The sequence below is a fragment of the Bos indicus genome, chromosome 23, assembly GCF_029378745.1.
Source record: "Bos indicus isolate NIAB-ARS_2022 breed Sahiwal x Tharparkar chromosome 23, NIAB-ARS_B.indTharparkar_mat_pri_1.0, whole genome shotgun sequence".
Lineage (NCBI taxonomy): Eukaryota > Metazoa > Chordata > Mammalia > Artiodactyla > Bovidae > Bos > Bos indicus.
The window spans coordinates 33,418,903-33,439,448 of NC_091782.1; the positions used below are offsets into that span (position 1 = coordinate 33,418,903).

The 20,546-nt window shown below is 41.9% G+C and overlaps 1 long non-coding RNA gene and 2 other non-coding genes across 3 annotated transcripts; 1 reads left to right on the top strand and 2 right to left on the bottom strand.

Annotated features, from left to right (window-relative positions):
* Positions 1–6,223: 6,223 nt before the first annotated feature.
* Positions 6,224–6,305, bottom strand: TRNAS-GCU (transfer RNA serine (anticodon GCU)). Its single transcript has one exon. It is a non-coding gene; the product is annotated as a tRNA-Ser (tRNA).
* A 5,813-nt stretch (positions 6,306–12,118) lies between these two features.
* Positions 12,119–12,212, bottom strand: TRNAI-UAU (transfer RNA isoleucine (anticodon UAU)). Its single transcript has 2 exons — positions 12,175–12,212; positions 12,119–12,154 (listed from the first exon to the last, which is right to left on the bottom strand). It is a non-coding gene; the product is annotated as a tRNA-Ile (tRNA).
* Positions 12,213–16,379: 4,167 nt separating this feature from the next.
* Positions 16,380–19,847, top strand: LOC139178901 (uncharacterized). Its single transcript, XR_011563316.1, has 5 exons — positions 16,380–16,494; positions 17,083–17,290; positions 17,717–17,799; positions 18,074–18,211; positions 18,675–19,847. It is a non-coding gene; the product is annotated as an uncharacterized lncRNA (long non-coding RNA).
* Positions 19,848–20,546: the final 699 nt, after the last annotated feature.

Below are 20,546 nucleotides of genomic sequence, written 5' to 3' on the forward strand. Positions count from 1 at the left end.
TAGAACTACTGGTGATGATTTGAACCACGCTGAGGAGACAGATGGTACAGATGGAAAGACAACGTGCCACTCTCAACAGACACACCACAGCTTTACAACCACCACCACATGGAGAGTTACTGAAATGAAAAGCTGATATTATATCTGTGATTCCTTTGGTACAAAGTGTCATTGTGTTAGCAAAAGGCAGGTGAATAAGAATAAGGTCTACAGGTTTTTTTCTCTATTCCTGTGACAGACACATATACATGGCCACAAACAAAAAGAAGTTCCCTCCAGTGCCAGATACAGTAACAGGAAAATTATTCCCTGGATGAGATCACTCCAAATCATCTTCTAATGTCATGGACAGTCCCAGGAAAAACCTTTTGAAAAAAACAAATATATAAGGATGACATATTTCATGTCTGTGGCTTCTTTCTGGTTTACTAAAAAGGAAAAGAACAGCTGGGACACTGAAGGGTAAAAGTACATGGTTCTGTTTATACATCCTTTTCAATTCATGCCTTTTCTGTTTGTCACTTTATTTTTCTGCTCTCTCAGTTGATTTATAGAAGGTGGTGACTCCAGTATCTACATGTCCAGCACATTATTTCTCTCCCACATTACACAATCTACCTGATTCTATGACCATTACCTTCTGAATCTTTCACATGACCACATACACGTGATTTAAACTACCCAGTCTATGATGTTCTTTTATAGCTGCTGGAACAGATTAAGACACAAGCTTAGACTTTCCTTGCATAATAAGGTCTCACTGAACTCATTGAACTGTGATGCCGTTGCTTCTTGTTTTTCACCCTCCACTTAAGTGTGAGGCCTGGATATGTAAACTACACGGGTAACTTACTCAGTTCAGTTCAGTTCAGTCGCTTAGTCATGTCAGACTCTTTGTGACCCCATGAACCGCAGCACACCAGGCCTCCCTGTCCATCACCAACTCCCGGAGTCCACCCAAACCCATGTCCATTGAGTCGGTGATGCCATCCAACCATCTCATCCTCTGTCATCCCCTTCTCCTCCTGCCCTCAATCTTTCCCAGTATCAGGGTCTTTTCCAATGAGTCAGCTCTTTGCATCAGGTAGCCAAAGGATTGGAGTTTCAGCCTTCAACATCAGTCCTTCCAATGAACACCCAGGACCAATCTCCCCTAGGATGGACTGGTTGGATCTCCTTGCAGTCCAAAGGACTCTCAAGAGTCTTCTCCAACACTACAGTTCAAAAGCATCAATTCTTTGGCACTCAGCTTTCTTTATAGTCCAACTCTCACATCCACACATGACCAGTGGAAAAACCATAGTCTTGACTAGACGGACCTTTGTTGGCAAAGTAATATCTCTGCTTTTTAATATACTATCTAGGTTGGTCGTAACTTTCCTTCCAAGGAGTAAGTGTCTTTTAATTTCATGGCTGCAGTCACCATCTGCAGTGATTTTGGAGCCCATAAAAATAAAGTCTGACACTGTTTCCACTGTTTCCCCATCTATTTGCCATGAAGTGATGGGACTGGATGCCATGATTTTAGTTTTCTGAATGTTGAGCTTTAAGCCGACTTTTTCACTCTTCTCTTTCACTTTTATCAAGAGGCTCTTTAGTTCTTTTTCACTTTCTGCCATAATGGTGGTTTCATCTGCACATCTGAGGTTATTGATATTTTACTCACTGCCTATTATCTAAATCACCAGGCTTTGTGCCTATAAAATAATATTAAATAAACAGTTTATAAGTAAATAATCAAATGAAGCATGGAATTATCATTGTGAAAGTGCATGTTAATGATGCAGAAGAAGTTAGGGGACAATTAGGAGGGACATTTGAGGAGATTCTTCTTCTCTATGAATTTAAAAAGCTGATGACCTGAGAACTCAAGTCAACCCATGTTGAATGATATCTTTATTAGAGACCTCAGTATCTCCTCAAATAAATGGGTGGATTTGAATTTCAAGGTTCCCATTAATGTTATCAGCTCCAATAAGACACATGTGTCATCTTTCAAGAGACACAATAAACTCTGAAAAATTTACATTTCCTCTTTCTCTGTTTCTGATTAAGTAGTTACTTGACAGGCACCCCACTCTGAGACACCCATAGCAGTTTTCGGAATGAGGATTTTTTCTTTGCTATTTACAAGATGGACTGGGCAGGTGATACTTTTATGTCTACTCTGGTTTCTGGGACAGATGAGAAGTTACATATGTTTCTTAAAAGAACAAACAAAAACCTTTGCAAGGCTTTTACAGCTAGCATTTAAGGATCAACTAAAGGCAATCTGGGAACATGGTTTACTCCTCCTGAAGTTTTTTGGCACAGCCTTGCTGTATGAGAACCAGAATAACCCCAAACTTCAGTGAGTTATCTGTCCAGGCAGCCTAGTGATCTTCACTAGTGAGATTATTTTTCAAGTCTGTAATCAAGGAACATGGGTTCAACATCAAGAAGAGAGTTGCCAATGCAGGAGATATAAGAGACCTGGGTTCAATTACTGGGTTGGAAAGATCCCCTGGCAACCCACTCCAGTATTCTTGCCTGAAGAGTGCCATGGCCAGAGGATCCTGGCTGGCTATGGTCCATAGGGTTGCACAGGGCTGGACACAATTGAAGCAACTGAGCACGTATGCACCCGTATATCTATATCTATACCTGTATCTATATCTATATATGTCACTAGTAAGCATTTTTCTGGTTTGAGACTTTCAAAATGGGTTAAACTCAGAAACTGCCCTGAAGAATCTAGCGGGTCAACTCCCTCATGGACCAGAAAAAAGCAGATGTTTCTGGATGGCAGCTGGGAAATGATCAGCTGTTCTTTCCCTGAGTCTGGCACCTTCCTCTCCCGTAAGTGACAAAAGAGCTCAGACTCTTCTCTCTGACAGCCTGTTCCTCACCAGCCTTACCCCAAATAGCCTCCCTTCCAAAGACAAAGGCAGTCCCATCCATAGTTGTTAGGTATACTCACCTTGGTAGCTTTGTGCAGCATCAGGTGGTGTTTTGGCAAAACAGCACCAGCCAGCCCCTGTTTAAGCTCCAGTATTCAGAGCCTAACTCTCACTGTTGTCAAGATATCAACATCCTAAGCCTTGACTTCAACAGGGATAAAGGGCTCCTTGGAGAAGGAAATGGCAACCCACTCCAGTTCTCTTGACTGGAAAATTCCATGGATGGGGGAGCCTGGTAGGCTACAGTCCATGGGGTCGCAAAGAGTTGGACACGACTAAGCAACTAACACACACACACACACACACACAAAGGGCTCCTTAGCCCTAGAGAACATCTGTCTCCTCTCCCTAATGCTTCATAAGTTGCTGAGCCCGGAAACATTCCCAAATCAATTATAGTAAATGGTTAATAATGAGTAGGAGGCACTGTGAAGATGAGCAGTTGCCACAGCACAGCTCCCCAAGAGATTCAGATTTCCTATTTTTATTATTGAAGAAGGAAATGGCAACCCACTCCAGTATTCTTGTGTAGAGAAGTCCATGAACAAAGGAGTCTGTCTGGCTATGGTCCATAGTGTCGCACAAAGTCAGATACAACTGAAGAGTCTTAGCACTCATGCAGACTCCTGCCACACCTTCCATTCACACCAAAGGTTGGGAACAATTTGGAAGAAACATCTGAGCACCTAAAGTGGCCATCTTAAAAATAATTTAAAACTACCATATTCATTGATAATGAAAAATCATTCAGTGTTGGAAGAAGGATACTGGATCCCTATAATAGACAGTGTCTGCTGCTGCTGCTGCTGCTGCTAAGTCGCTTCAGTCGTGTCTGACTCTGCGCGACCCCATAGACGGCAGCCCAACAGGCTCCCCCGTCCCTGAGATTCTCCAGGCAAGAACACTGGAGTGGGTTGCCATTTCCTTCTCCAATGCATGAAAGTGAAAAGTGAAAGTGAAGTCGCTCAGTCGTGTCTGACTCTTCTCGACCCCATGGACTGTAGCCCACCAGGCTCCTCGGTCCATGGGATTTTCCAGGCAAGAGTACTGGAGTGGGGTGCCGTTGCCTTCTCCGAGACAGTGTCTAGAAGATAGAAAAAGAGGTCACTGGTGATGGTTTAAAAGATCCATAGATTCCCTTTGCCGTTACTGCAGTTGCTTTTTCTCTTCTTCATAAATAGCCAAAGACTCTAAACGTTAAAGTTTTCAATCAAGCTTAATGAAGTTTGTGGATGGTAATCACTGGGAGTGCGGGGGTGGGGGAGGGACCGCAGGCTCTGAGCGGGGCTGGCGGGGGGCGGGGGGTGGGGGGTGGGAGGGGATATGAAGAAGTTGCTACCAAGTTTCAGTTTCCTGATGATTTTTTAATTTCCCAAAGAGAGGAACTGGGAAAAGCAAACCAGGAGACCTATAGGCCAGGTCAGGCAGTAGAGGGGATTATTTGAAGATCTGAGATGAGTTGAGTTTGCGGATATTTTAAAATATTATGTCTAATTTTCAATGTGTTTTAAAATTGCCACAACAAAATGCTTTTACTTTTACTTTTTTTTTCCCAAAAAGAAAGAGTTTAGAAAAAATATTTTTACTAAATAATGTTAAAGATAATAATTTGAAAAGAGAAGATAATGTAATAGGAATAAAACTATTTGAAATTTGAAGAGGGAAAAAACCTCCAATCTTTCTCCTAATTAGATAGACTTAAAACATTTATGCAGACGTACCCTATACTTCTTGGGTGCCAAAATCACTGCAGATGGTGACTGCGGCCATGAAATTAAAAGATGCTTGCTTCTTGGAAGAGAAGCTATGACCAACCTAGACAGCATATTAAAAAGCAGAGACATTACCTTACCAACAAAGGTCTGTCTAGTCAAAACTATGGTTTTTCCAGTAGTCATGTATGGATGTGAGAGTTGGACTATAAAGAAAGCTGAGTGCTGAAGAATTGATGTTTTTGAACTGTGGTGTTGGAGAAGACCTTTGAGAGTCCCCTGGACAGCAAGGAGATCAAACCAGTCAATCCTAAAGAAAATCAGCTCTGAATATTCATTGAAAGGACTGATGATGAAGTTGATGCTCTAATAATTTGGCCACCTGATGCGAAGAACTGACTCATTGGAAAAGACCCTGATGCTGGGCAAGATTGAAGGCAGGAGGAGAAGGAGACGACAGAGGATGAGATTGTTAGATGGCATCTCAACTCGATGAATATGAGTTTGAGCAAGCTCCGGGAGTTGGTGACGGACAAGGAAGCCTGGCATGCTGCAGTCCAAGCGGTTGGAAAGAGCCAGACAGGACTGAGCGACTGAACTGAACTGAACCCTATATTCTAATGTTGTATAAATATACTAAAATTATTGTGGAACTAGATTGTCCTTTGTAAGGAAGAACCTGGCTTACTCAAGTATGAATGGCAGCATTGGAAGAAAATAATAAACAACAAATTTGGAAACAAAATTGGTTACTGGTTAAAAAGATACATAGAGTTCAAAGTGTTAGTTACTCAACTGTGTCTGACTCTTTGAGACCCCACAGCCCACCGGGCTCCTCCATCCATGGGATTTCCAAGGCAAGAATACTGGAGTGGGTCGTCATTCCCTTCTCCAGGGGATCTTCAGGCCCCAGGAATCGAACCCGGATTCTTTACCGTCTGAGTCTATGGCAGTGGCACCCCACTCCAGTACTCTTGCCTGGAAAATCCCATGGATGGAGGAGCCTGGTCGGCTGCAGTCCATGGGGTCACTAAGAGTCGGACACGACTGAGCGACTTCACTTTCACTTTTCACTTTCATGCATTGGAGAAGGAAATGGCAATCCACTCCAGTGTTCTTGCCTGGAGAATCCCAGGGACGGGGAAGCCTGGTGGGCTGCCATCTATGGGGTCGCACAGAGTCAGACACGACTGAAGCGACTTAGCAGCAGCAGCAGCAGCAGAGTTCAAAACCCTTAGCCAATTAATTCTCCTAATTATAAACTGATTGAAAACAAAAGCTCCTTCAAGGAGTCTTGCTAAATGTCAAGAGAACAATATGTTGGATTGGTTAAAGCTGAGGAATAATCTTCAAAACCTGTTCTAAGCAGTCAGCGCCTTAAATGTAGGAACTTTCACAGTTTTAGAGGGGAGGGAAATATGACAGAGTTAATAAAAAATGGAAAGGGAGGTAGCCTTTATCAGGCCAAACTCAGAATACTGAACACATACTTTAAGAGAGCATGACCCAACTGGAAATGCTAGGAAGCTTTCGAAAACACGTACCCGATTGCTCCTATCAGAAGTACACCCCCGACGAAGGTGGGATTCGAACCCACGCGTGCAAAGCACAATGGATTAGCAGTCCATCGCCTTAACCACTCGGCCACCTCGTCGTCGTGTTCCTTGTTTCTTGGTGTGCTTTATTTCAGAGTTCATACTTGGGAACCGTCTACCCTAGACAGAATGATGTTTAGGAAGGAGATGGTTTGGAGACGTCTGGGAGACGTAGCTTCCACGCGAATGGACAAAGCACCAGATTGCAAAAGCTGCGACGGAGGGCCGGGGCGGGGGGAGGGTGGGAAACAGGCTTAGCTTTCACAGGAGTCTTATTAAAAGTGATGGGGACATGGTAGAACACAGTTGCCTGGGCTTTAGCTTCCTTTCTGGGGTTGTCTCGTCCCCGGCAGGAGGCGCCTTAGCTCCAAGTCCCGGCAGGGACTGAACCTGGGCTGAACCACAGTTTGCTGTCAGGGGAGCCTGGTCCCGGGTTCGAGCGCACTGCCGGAAGTCCACCGGGGCAAAGGTTCCCAGAGCCGGGTCCACTGGAGTCGACCTCAGCGGAGCTGGCGAATTTGGACTCCTAATTTGTGGTTAATAAAACAGTCTGGATAATTAGACGGTGGATCTGAGTAGGGCTCAATTTCTGTTCAGTGTTACTGACGCTTTTTCAAAAGTTTAGGGTGAAATTGCATAGAGAAGAATCATTAGCTTCGCGGTGCTCTTCTCCCCGGTCATCCCCGTAAGAGGAACCACGAATTCTGACCCTCCCCACTCTGCTACCTGAGTGTTTTCTAAGAAGAATTTGTCCAACTTTCACTAGGTTTTCCAGGGGTTCTGGTACTGAAAACAGCAAGAAACTCAACACTGCTGCTGCTAAGTCACTTCAGTCGTGTCCGACTCTGTGCGACCCCATAGACGGCAGCCCACCACCAGGCTCCCCCGTCCCTGGGATTCTCCAGGCAAGAACACTGGAGTGGGTTGCCATTTCCTTCTCCAATGCATGAAAGTGAAAAGTGAAAGTGAAGTCGCTCAGTCGTATGTGACTCTTAGCAACCCCATGGACTGCAGCCTACCAGGCTCCTCCGTCCATGGGATTTTCCAGGCAAGAGTACTGGAGTGGGGTGCCGTTGCCTTCTCCACTAGCGAGAAATAATTCAAAGAAAGAAAGGCGGGGCGGGGGGTGGGGGAGGTAGGTAGTGTTCAGCTCCATCCACTTCCTTGTTTCATAAGAATAAACACAACAGACAGATGAACGAATAAGAATAGGAAGTAAGTCTGACTACTCAGATTGATCATAAGTGCCTGCGAAAAGAAGGTAATATTAAAGGCGAGTCTTGACCAGCAAGTTTTCTAGTGGGCGCGAAGAATGCGGTTATCACAGGCTGAGACCAAAGGGCCTGAGCAAAGGCAAGGAGGCGTGCAAAGTAATCATATGACTCATCCTGTTGTCAATTCTGACAGCAAAGGATAAAGGAGTTATATTCTTTTCACAAGGAAGGACAGTATAATTAACAACAACAACGTCAAAAATGCATAGTGCTTTCTCAGGAAGTAGTGGTGAATCATTGGGAAAATAATACACTAACTCACGTATTTGAAATTATTAAAGAGGAATTTGAAACCCAAACACTGAAAACATATACTTAAACAGATTTGTTAGATAGAGCAGAAGAGAGAATTAGGAAACTGGAAGTAAGATTTGGGGGAACTATGTAAAATACTATGTAAAATACATTGATACAAATAGTTGGAAATTAGGGAAGAGGGATAAGAAAAATTAAGGTTAGGAGAGAAGTTCTACCATATATCTAATTAAAGTCCCAAAAGAAATTATTAAGAGAATAGGAAAGAGTTAAGTGTCTCAAGTATGCCTGACACATGCTTTAACAATTATCAACATGTTGTCAAATTGGCTTTCCATATTATTGCAAAGTTAATCTCAGGCAGTGTATTATTTTGTATATCCTTTCATTTGTTCAATAAGAATACTTACTAGAATATTTACTAGTGTTCATTTCAAAACTTCTAGAGTATGATTTGTTGAATAAATCGTTTTCAATCAGCCAATTCTGCCACTGTTTTCAGGAACAACAGTGGGGAGAGGACAACAGTTTTTGTTTGTTTATAATGCTATTGCCTATGTTTCTATTTATTTTCTATTGTCATTAAAACTCTACAAAGTAGGAATGATTCTAGATTTAGCTGCTTAAAATGAGTTGGTTGGTGCTTAAAACAAGAAGCAAAATTATTCTCAGTGAATTTCTACAAAAGTGCAAGTCTTGAGTAGCATAAGCTTGCAAGTTCAAGACTACTACCTTCCTAATAGTCTTCTCTTCTCCAACATTCAAACATCAAGATTCAGTCTATAATCGCTCCTCATCGCTTTCACTTTCATCGCTTTCACTTCTTCCCTCTTTAGGTATCCAGTTCTAGGCTTCTCATGGTGATTTAGCTCTCAAATACCTCAAACTGAGTTATCTCACTCTCTGGCCATGCCCCCTGGATGTTAGAGGTGTTCTGCTTAAGTAACCAGCATGCCTGCTCTAGCCTAGACTGTCTACCTAGACATCAAGGACTGTAAACCCAGATCCTGAGCATACTATAAAGCCTGCTGAAAACTCTTTAACAACTATCAACCACCTACCCCCTGGTGACAGACCTCTACCCTCTCTCATCAGCCTCCTCTGCCCTTTTCCAGTCACACTTTGGCTGCATTCTCTATTTGGTAGCAATGTATTTGAGGAAAATCCAAGTATCTTCTTTGGGGAAAATATGTGAGAGTAGTTCATATTTTTTCACAAGCCACATGTGGAAAAGCCTGGACTGTGAGGCTGTGCTTGAGCATTGCTTTTCTTTATATCTGCAGAAGTTTCTAAACTGTTCTATTCAGTGATGGCCTGGCTCTCATTACAAAAGAGAACCACAGAGCAATCAGAGAGACCTGAATAATGAACCCAGTTGTCCTGCACAGAGCCTCTTCTTCCTCTGCAGAGAGGTCCAGGAAGTTTAAGTACCACAAAGCTAGACCTTTTCTAGAGTAACCTTCCAGGTCTAGCTGTTTTTCACTTTCCTTTGCTTGCTGGTTCAGGATGCCTGCCCAAGGCTGCTTATAAACTGTCTCAATTCCATTCCATACAATTTGGCCTTGGTGAGCATATAGTCACCAATGGATCCTGAAGGGTCTGCAAAAAATTTGGATATAAAGATGAAATTGACAACTGCTGTCATTGGCTGAAGACAGAATTGGCTCAAATGGCAGAACACTAGCTTTGCCAGAGAAAGGGGCAGTGGGATCAATGCCTGCCTTCTCCAGTTTTGGGTAAACCACTTATGAGGCAGATTAAAAGCCAGGAATAACTGGGTATCTTAAGGGAGGTAGTTAAAACATTCTTTTTTTTTTTTTTCCCCTGTTAGGTTGCTTACCATTCTACAGCACCCAAGACAGGGGCACAGTGCTGGAGAACAAATTCAGGGCAAGTGATGACATTTAATGAGGAAAACAAGAAGGCTGTGGGAAAAAATTCTTTGTGGAATTTATTTTCTTCTCTGTAATCATAAAAGCTTTTAAGGATTAGAACTGAAACCTAAGTGGAGTCTTGATAGAATCATATAAACTTTAAGCTGATATTTATTTTTCATTATTTTCTGACTACATTATGCTCTGACTACATTTTTCTTTTTATTCAAAAAAATGCATTTGAAAATATATATTAGTAGATTTACTTTGTTTTCTATGTGCTATGGTCTGAATATTTGTGCCCCTCTAAAATTCATATGTTGAAAATGCGATGATCAGGGCGATGGAATATTAGGAGGCAGGGGCTTTGGGAGATGATTAGCTAATGAAGGCAATGTCTTCATTTAAAAAAAACAACAACAACCCAGAATACAACTGATTCATTTTGCTGGTTCACCTCTGGGAAGTTATTTTCAGTTCAATTCAGTTCAATTGCTCAGTTGTGTCCGACTCTTTGTGTCTCCATGGACTGCAGCACTCCAGGCTTCCCTATCCATCACCAACTCCCGGAGCTTTCTCAAACTCATGTCCAATAAGCCAGTGATGCCATCCAACCATCTCATCCTCTGTCATCCCCTTCTCCCACCTTCAGTTTTTCCCAGCATCAGGGTCTTTTCCAATGAGTCAGTTCTTCGAATCAGGTGGCCAAAGTTATTGGAGTTTCAGCTTTAGCATCAGTCATTCCAATGAATATTCAGGACTGATTTCCTTTAGAATGGACTGGTTTGATCTCCTTGCTGTCCAAGGGGCTCTCAAGAGTCTTCTCCTGCACCACAGTTCAAAAGCATCAATTCTTCAGCACTCAGCTTTCTTTATAGTCCAACTCTCATATCCATACATGACTACTGGAAAAACCACAGCTTTGACTAGATGGGTCTTTGTTGGCAAAGTAATGTCTCTGCTTTTGAATATGCTGTCTAGGTTGGTCATAACTTTTCTTCCAAGGAGCAAGCATCTTTTAATTTCATGGCTGCAGTCACCATCTGCACTAATTTTGGAGCCCAAGAAAATAAAGTCTGTCACTGTTTCCACTGTTTCCCCATCTATTTGCCATGAAGTGATGGGACCAGATGCCATGATCTTAGTTTTCTGAGTGTTGAGCTTTAAGTCAACTTTTTCACTCCCCTTTTTCACTTTCATCAAGAGGTTCTTTAGTTCTTCTTCACTTTTTGCCATAAGGGTGGTTTCATCTGCATATCTGAGGTTATTGATATTTCTCCCAGCAATCTTGATTTCAGCTTGTGTTTCTTCCAGTCCAGCTTTTCTCATGATGTACTCTGCATATAAGTTAAATAAACAGGGTGACAATATACAGCCTTGATGGACTCCTTTCCCAATTTGGAACCAGTCTGTTGTTCCATGTCCAGTTCTAAATGTTGCTTCTTGACCTGCATACAGATTTCTCAGGAGGCAGGTGAGGTGGTCTGGTATTCCCATCTCTTTAAGAATTTTCCACAGTTTATTGTGATCCACACAGTCAAAGGCTTTGGTGTAGTCGATAAAGCAGAAGTCGATGTTTTTCTGCTGACCCAACGGATGTTGACAATTTGATCTCTGGTTCCTCTGGCCTTTACTAAATCCAGCTTGAATATCTGAAAGTTCTCGATTCGCGTCCTGTTGAAGGTGGCTTGGAAATTTTTGAGCATCGCTTTGCTAACATGTGAGATGAGTGCAACTGTGCGGTAATTTGAGCATTCTTTGGCATTGCCTTTCTTTGGGATTGGAATGAAAACTGACCTTTTCCAGTCCTGTGGCCACTGCTGAGTGTTCCAAATTTGCTGGCATATTGAGTGCAGCACTTTCACAGCATCATCTTGTAGGATTTGAAATAGCTCAACTGGAATTTCTTCACCTCTGCTAGCTTTATGCAATAGTGATGCTTCGTAATGCTCACTTGACTTCGCATTCCAGGAGGTCTGGCTCTAGGTTAGTGATCACAAAGTTAGCGATTTCTAAGTACCGGCCAGAGGATATCTGAAGAATGAGGGTTACAAGACCAAAGGTGGGGGCAGATGTTCTTTATTAGAAATCAGCTTACAAGACAAGGGGGCTTTCCTTGTGGCAATCCGCCTGCAATGCGGGAGACCTGGGTTCGATCCCTGGGTTGGGAAGACCCCCTGGAGAAGGGAAAGACTCCCCACTCGAGTCTCTGGCCTAGAGAATTCCATGGACTACAGTCCTTGGTGTCGCAGAGTCGGACACGACTGAGTGACTTTCACTTTACAAGACAAGGTGGGGGATAAAGAATTACAGAAGCTAGCCCACTGCAGTACAACAGAGTCGTTGCTTGGTTCTAACAGTGCTAAGGGACAGGTAAGAATAAACTCTATAGGACAAACTCAAACACATCAAAGATGGTGTAGTAGGAAAAGAGAGCGGAAAGGCGTCTCAGAAATGTTGGCAAAACAATGCTCCAGGTGAGGATCGAACTCACAACCTCGGCATCACTCGCACACATACTGCTGTATAAGTACCGCGCGCTAACCGATTGCGCCACTGGAGCTGCTGCGTCCCGCTTCCGGTCACTCTTTACACGGCCTATGCACCCCAGTCCCTGCATCTCCGCCACCACCGTCTCTGAGTCCTGCAACTGCATCCTGAGCACAAAGGCAAAAGTTCAGCTGCAGACCCCACCCAGCCACCAATCCTGAAGGGCAGAGGGTGTTCTGCTAGCGGAAACGAGGGTGGATACTTTGAACACAACTGCGAAAAGTGAAGACACTCCGGAGGACATTCGGGGGGCTGACTGGGCTGGCGAGTCTTCTGCTGCTGCGTGGATCCCGGAGTCCTTCCTTTTGCCTCTCTCCGGGATGCTTTTCCTTGGGGCGTCAGAAGAAGTTTTCCTGTCTGAGCCTGGGGAGGGGGTGAAAGTGGGAGGACCCCGAAGCCGTTGCAGGCTATCTCAAAGTGTGTGAGCATTCAGAATTCCTGTGGGCTTCCAGGGCACGTTTACCTAGTTCTCTTTAGTTAGGTGGCAATCTTCTTTCACGAGTTGGAAGACAGTTTATCCACCAAGGTATACCTCTTGTTGAAAGTCTTTGACTTTTTAAAAATGCAATATTTGGATAACTGAAGAATACAGTATTTGACTCTAAAACGTGTTTGTACCATCAGCCAGCTGTGACCCAGCTGACTTTTAAATGTTATAATCCAAGTATATAGTTTCAAGCAATGATAACTCATTCTAGCCTGTGTGCTGCTAGATTTTAAATTTTGGCAAGAATACAAACCATTTGGTATGTAAATTTTTATACTGTCCTGCACTGGAGAAGGAAATGGCAACCCACTCCAGTGTTCTTGCCTGGAGAATCCCAGGGACAGGGGAGCCTGGTGGGCTGCCGTCTATGGGGTCTCACAGAGTCGGACGCGACTGAAGTGACTTAGCAAGATTCTTTAAAGCTGTCTCATCTTACTTTTTAAAGTTAGTTTTCTTAATAAGTTAATAGGGATCTCCATGGAGCAATACTTAATATCAAATTTTAGTATGATGTTTAAAGATGGAGCGAAGGATTCAATTTCCAATAGTAACTATGACGATGGTTTGAAGTAGAATTTATATAGGACTTCTTTTTTAAAAAGTACTTTTACATTTACTTTCTCAATCTAGTTATATAGCAATCCTACAGAGGTAGATTTTTTTATTGAAGTAATATATAAATGATATTCTCTAATCACTTACTGTGATTAAAAAAAGAATAAGTATAAATGAACAAAACAGTCAATCTCTTGTGGAGTTTATATGTAAGAAACCCAGAAAAGTCATACAATTTAAAAAATGTATTAATGAACACACTTGAATATAATAGAGAGCAGACAGCATTTTCACTCATGTGAGCAGATTGTTTACTAAAGAAAAAGAAATTAGCTTCTAGCCCTATAGGTGACTGAGATGTCAAATTTCTATTTGTAAACTTATGGAAATTTTCAAACATAATGAAGTTGACATAATTAGGTAATGAACTCACATGTAATTGATTTTACAATCATCAACATTTTACTAATCTTGTTCCTTCTATGTTTTCACTACTATTTTTGTTGGGGGGTCAGGGGTAGGTGATTGAAGGTGGGAGTGGAAGTATTTTAAAGTAAAACCTATATCATCTCACCCTAACTTCTTGAGTCTGTACGTCTTAGAGATAAGAATTCTTTTTATTTTATTCCACTTTTCCTTTTTTTAATGTACATGCAATATCTTTATCACATTCAGCAAATTTGGCAGTAATCTCTTACTAAAAGAAGTGACTTGACCAAAAAGTAAGTGGCAAAACTAAGATTTGAATCCAGGTTCTCTTCCCTTGGGGCTTCCCAGGTGACCAAGATGGTAAAGAATCTGCCTGTAATGTGGGAGACCTGGGTTTGATCCCGTGTTACCCATTCCAGTATCCTTGCTGGGGAATTCCATGGATAGAAAAGCCTGGTAGACTATAGTCCATGGTGTCAGGAAGAGTTGAATATGACTAAGCGATTATACTTTTCTCTGGCTCTAGCTTCTGGTACTTGATTTCTTTTCCAAACCATTTTAAACAAAGAGTTGTCTTATTTAAGGGAGTGTGTGCCTTCAAGTGAATGTGGAATAATTAACAATTTTTAAAAATATTTAGACCGAGAGGTTGTCTATAAGGGAGAGAGTAAATGACAACTGTTTAGAGTAAACAATTTGCTTGCTAAATATATTTATAGTTTCCCTTTATTCCTTTTCTGACATTAACAGAAATCTGTTTACCCATCTACTTTGTTTTCTGGGGTCAGTTCAAAGCTCAGGATAAAATATGGCACTCTTCTCAATGGGGCCTTCTAACAACATTGAGACTTAAAGATATTGTCTTGCAATAACTAGTTTTCCTAGGTCTCAGGGCTGGATTTCCACATGCATATGATTGTCTAACACAAGCTGGAATCAAGATTGCCAGGAGAAATATCAATAACCTCAGATATGCAGACGACACCACCCTTATGGCAGAAAGTGAAGAGGAACTCAAAAGCCTCTTGATGAAAGTGAAAGTGGAGAGTGAAAAAGTTGGCTTAAAGCTCAACATTCAGAAAACGAAAATCATGGCATCCGGTCCCACCACTTCATGGGAAATAGATGGGGAAACAGTGGAAACAGTGTCAGACTTTATTTTTCTGGGCTCCAAAATCACTGCAGATGGTGACTGCAGCCATGAAATTAAAAGACGCTTACTCCTTGGAAGGAAAGTTATGACCAACCTAGATAGCATATTCAAAAGCAGAGACATTACTTTGCCAACAAAGGTCCATCTAGTCAAGGCTATGGTTTTTCCTGTGGTCATGTATGGATGTGAGAGTTGGAGTGTGAAGAAAGCTGAGCGCCGAAGAACTGATGCTTTTGAACTGTGGTGTTGGAGAAGACTCTTGAGGGTCCCTTGGACTGCAAGGAGATCCAATGGATCTTCAGAATGGATTCTTCAGTCCATTCTGAAGGAGATCAGCCCTGGGATTTCTTTGGAAGGAATGATGCTAAAGCTGAAACTCCAGTACTTTGGCCACCTCATGTGACAAGTTGACTCATTGGAAAAGACTCTGATGCTGGGAGGGACTGGGGGCAAGAGGAGAAGGGGACGACAGAGGATGAGATGGCTGGACGGCATCACTGACTCGATGGACGTGAGTCTGAGTGAACTCCAGGAGTTGGTGATGAACAGGGAGGCCTGGCATGCTGCAATTCATGGGGTCGCAAAGAGTTGGACACGACTGAGTGACTGACCTGATCTGATCTGATGATTGTCTAAAGCAATCTTCACTTTGTTTCCTCTGATTTCACAAATAATCCTTCTTTTTTCAACCAATAGCATTATCATGCTATCTTCTTTTAATAGTTCTACTGATTGACACATAAACCTATAATTCTAAGCTGGAAATATATTACTGTTGCACACTCTAACATTTTAGTTTATTCTAGAAATATATAGTGCACATACAACAAAAATTCAACTGCGAGAAACTGACAGATATACCAACCCCCTGTCCTAAAGATGATCCTTTTGTTCCTAGGTTAGTCATTCATTCAACAAATATTTGCTTAACACCTGCCTTGTGCCAGAATCCATAAGTGAATAGAATAGACAAAATCTCTGCCTTCCCAGAGCTTACATTTAAGAAAATTTTAAACAAAGGTTCTTAGCAGCCCTCTGTTTTGTCTCACTTTAATTTATCCATTTATTTGTTAATTCATCTATCAAAAACACACAGAGTGTCCATCATTGCCAAGTGGTATGTTAGACAACAAGGTTGAGATTAGAAAGTATTTCGTGTCTTAATATCATTCGGGTGAAGGAATTGAAGAGTGTAGTGTGAACCACTGTACCCTTAACACAAAACTGGTTTCCACTTACATCTTTCAATTATTTCCCTGATTATCCTGTTTTCTCTCTATCAGGCATTCTTTAATCTTGTGCAGAGATATAGTATTCCTGCCAACTCCATATTAGAAGTCAGAACTAAGGGCACAAGCCATAACTTCTGAGGCATGCGTGTACCAAAGAAAACAAAGACATTGCTGGGTGGAGGGGGTGGGAAATGACATATTTTTTTTAAAAACAGGGCAGCAGGATAGGATCTCACATTTCTGTTGGGATGTAGACTTCACATACTTATGATGTCACTAAACAGTTCTGCCAATGAGGAGACAGGAAGGGACCACAAGGTTCTACTCTTGAAGAGAAGGCTAGGATGGGCCTCAGTGTTAAAAAGTACTATAGAAAACAAAATGTAATCAAATGATGAAAACTGAAACAGAAATTTTAAAAGAAGAAATAAGAGAAAAGGTAACCTCAGATCTTTAACAGTAAGAGAAGAGGGGAAAGGGGCTGTGATTTGAGGGGAGTGATGATGGAGGGCAATGTTGAGACTGCAGAGCACAGGAAAATTTTTACTTCTCTTGACATTACTAGGGAATGTATTTGGTGTGCACATTTTTTTTTTTTCCTTTCTGTTAACAGATCACTGAGATCCTGCTACATGTAAAGCACTATGCTAAATGTAATGGAAAATTAAGAATTCAGGGCTATTGTTCTTCAGGGACTTCTACTGTAGATGGTGAGACACAATATCCAGACACCCAGGAAAAGCATAGTAACAAAACAGAGTTGTGGATGGTTGTGTCCAAGTGGTTTAGACATGATAAATAGAAAAAAGGAGAAAGATCTCAGTTCTTGCTGCTGAGGGACATAGGGTCAGTCTGTGGCCTGGGGAAGATTTGATTAAGAGATGAGAAGGGGAGTTCTGCAAGCCTGATTATGAAAGGCAAGGAGGTTGGACTTATATGGGCTTGTATGGGTGTTTCAGAATGGAGAGAAATCCCAAAGTAACTGAAGGCATCTGACTCATTTGCCTCCCCCTGCCCTTTTTTTCAGTCAGCACCCTTCTGTGTGAAATGTGGGATAGTTAAACCATACCGAGTTCTTATCCTCATCTGCAGTTTCACTGGTTCTGCCCTTCTGTGGTGGGCCTTCAACCTCTCAACCTGGGTGAAGATAGAAAACTCAAACCAATCCCTATTCAGTGCTCTCTTTGCAATATGCAGTGGTGAAATCAAATGTTGGGTTCTACCATCAAAATCAAGTAAGTTCTGGCCTTGAAAGGGAGGGCCCTGCTTCAACCCTGTCCCTTCCCAGAAGTTTCAACCTCCTTTTTCTGCCCCAGCATACCCGAAGGAAGCAATTATAAGCCCACCAATAACAGTGGCTCATTTCAGAATGAGCCAGGGGACCAGGCCTCTCAAGGGATACCAGCCCAGCTAGAATCACTATTTTAGATCTTTTGGCAGCTTACTTCTCCCTCCATCCCTAAGCTTCCCACCAATTGCCATTGATTCCTACCTTAAAGTCTCTGCACTGCTTCTTTAGTATTCTGGGGATTCAGACCCAGAAGGAAGGGGGCCCTAGAGGGAGCTCCTGGCCTTTCTCCCCTCTCCCTCCCTAATTCAGACTACTACATATTTGGTCAAATTTTCATGATCAGCGCCCTTCTTCTCTCCTTCTTCCTGAGCTTTATACTCCTGGCCTTTCCGCATTCCCTTCCTGATACCCGGAAACAGTACTTCATCTTCACAACCACCTTCTTCATCATAGGTAAGGGATGAAACGCAGAGGATTCCTTCAGTCATTCTGGTTCTGGGCTGGGGTGGTAGTCCATTGGGCATAACCTCTTAGAAACTGTTGGGGGATTGTTAAGGGCAAAGGTAATACAATGACAACAAATGGAATGACAACAAAAGGAAAGAAATATAGAGTATGGGGAGTTAAAACAACAACTTAAGTCTTGGAAATTAGTCCTAAGGCCATAGATTAAACTAGCCAGACAGGATGTTGTTCACTCCCCCTTCCTTTTTTTTCTGCATAACAGGTATCTGTGTGTTCCTTGCACTACTACTGCATTATCTGTATATTTTGAAAACAACTAACATGTATAAGGACGTGAAAATCACCTTTCTCTACCCTTCTTTCCTCCTTATATTCAGCACCATACTGTTTTTCTTATGTGGTGAGTATTCTTAGGGCTTAGGGATTTTGTGGGGATAGGTACTGAATTCAGACCAATTATATTTATGGTGTCTCAAGTCTCAAGTATTTCACTTGAGTACTGCTAATTTTCAGACATGGATCTGGTGCAATGATATCTCATTTGCTCATTGCAGCTCCTCCTACTCCACAGTGTTAGAATGTTGCCTTTATAGAAGACATAGAATCCATTTCTCCTGTACATACTGTAAGAATCCATTTCTCCTGTACATACTGTAAGAACCATGTCTTGGAGATTGAGAGAGAAATTATAAGAAAGATTGTAGTAGAGTAAAGGGTGGGTGGGGTGAAGATTGGTATTGACAGATTGGTACTTTAGGTCCTAGACCATATTGTCATTTGTTAATCCTGTTTAAAAACTAAATTTCATAGTAAATATCAAGTTATAGTCATTTTCATCTTCAACATGATCACTCTTCCCTCAGGAATTCTCTGCTTGTTCAGCACCCATCATTGTTGGCTTCAGTGTGTCCTAGTGCAACCAATCCAAGTGAAACCCATGCAAATATCAGTGGACAGTGGGAACTCAGTCACAGAAAGGATACCGGGTAGAGATGGCTAGCCTAACGTCAGTGATGGTGAGAAGGCTAATTTCTGAAGAAAAATCATGTCTACCCTGTAATTCAAGACTTCACAGCTATGCACACACTCTTGTTTAATTACTAAGGCTAGAAAGAATTGACTTGTTACAAATCATTATTCAGATATGGATTAAGATTCCAGGAACTCAGATCTTTCACTAGAGAGAAGACACAGTTGGGATGTAGGGATGGCTGAGTGTGTTTGGCTCTGGGGACTTGAAGCAAAAAAACTTTGCCTCACCTTGAAGATTCCTTAGGCACCCACTTCCCAACCCTCTCACTGGTATTCCTGGTCTCCTGGAAACAGATTTTTTTTTTTTAAACAGTAACAAAACTCTTTCTCCTGTGAAGCCTTAGTTTTGATAAAAAAAAAAAAAAATTATGCCTGAGGAATTTTATGAGTGGAATCTTGTAACTATTGTATTATTCAGGCCTTTTGTATTTTTCAGACCTGTATGTTGTTGCATGTAACAAAACCTTATCCAAACTACCTCAACAACAACATAAAATGAATATATTGGAAAAGATGCAGAGGTGGCTCATAGACTCACAGAAAGTTCTGATATAATTAGATTTACATGAGAGATGTTGGGACTGGAATTGGAACTCGTTTCCTCCAAGATGCTTTTTCCCCCACTATTTACTAAAGATTAATGGAATTTCCTGATCCATAAATACTAAAGTCCACAGATCCACTATCCTAAATTCCATTTGTTTGTCACTTTCAATGAATCATCAAAGCCTGTCACTTCCACCTCAACCAAACCTCCGTTCCCCTCTCTGAGCCCTCCTCATACCTGGTTATCTGGACCAGGCCTTAGTTATTCCTGCCCAGACCATGGTGTCTCTACACGTGGCCTCTCCCTGCACTTCGGTCTACCTCTACAAATACTGCCTAATTTGATCTTCCTCAAACACAGAGCTGAGAATGTTCTCCTTGAAGACCTATTTCGCCTTCTTCTGTCTTCAGGATAAATTTCTTATTTTGATTATCTTGATAAATAAAGGTATTTACAAATTGGCACCAACCTACCTTTTGAAACGTTTTAATTTTTTTATTGTGATGCATCTCATACATGTCACATAAGCAAAAAATATCAAAATATGTACAGTTGGAAGAATAAGAAATGAACCACCATAGCTAGAAAAAAATAATATTGCCGCTATATTAGAAGCCTTTAGTGTGCTCCACTTTTCCTGCTCCTCCAGTTCCTCTTCCCTATGCCAATTAAAACTGTAGTTCTACCTCAAGAAACTGCTTTCCTCAAACAGACCTTTTGTAACTTCTCCTCATACAAATACTGAATACTCTGGCTTTTTATTTCCTCCTTCTTTACAAGGTCAAATTTGTTTCTCCTTCAAAATTAAAGTCAAATGTGATAGCAAGAAAAATTTCTCCTGACTTCCCCTCCAGAGTTAATTGCTGTACTTCCATTCTGCTGGGAAGTCTCTGGTGGCTCAGTAAAGAAACTGCCTGTGATACAGGAGACCCAGTTTCCAGCCCTGAATTGGGAAGATCCCCTTGAGGAAGAAATGGCAACCCACTCCAGTGTTCTTGCCTGGAGGATCCTATGGACAGAAGAGCCTGGTGGGAAACAGTGCATAGGATCACAAAGAGTCGGACACAACTGCGTGATTAACACTTTCAGGGCGCTGGCACATTTTTTTTATTTCTGGAGTAGCACTTCTCCTGTTGTAATTATGAATTTGTCTCTC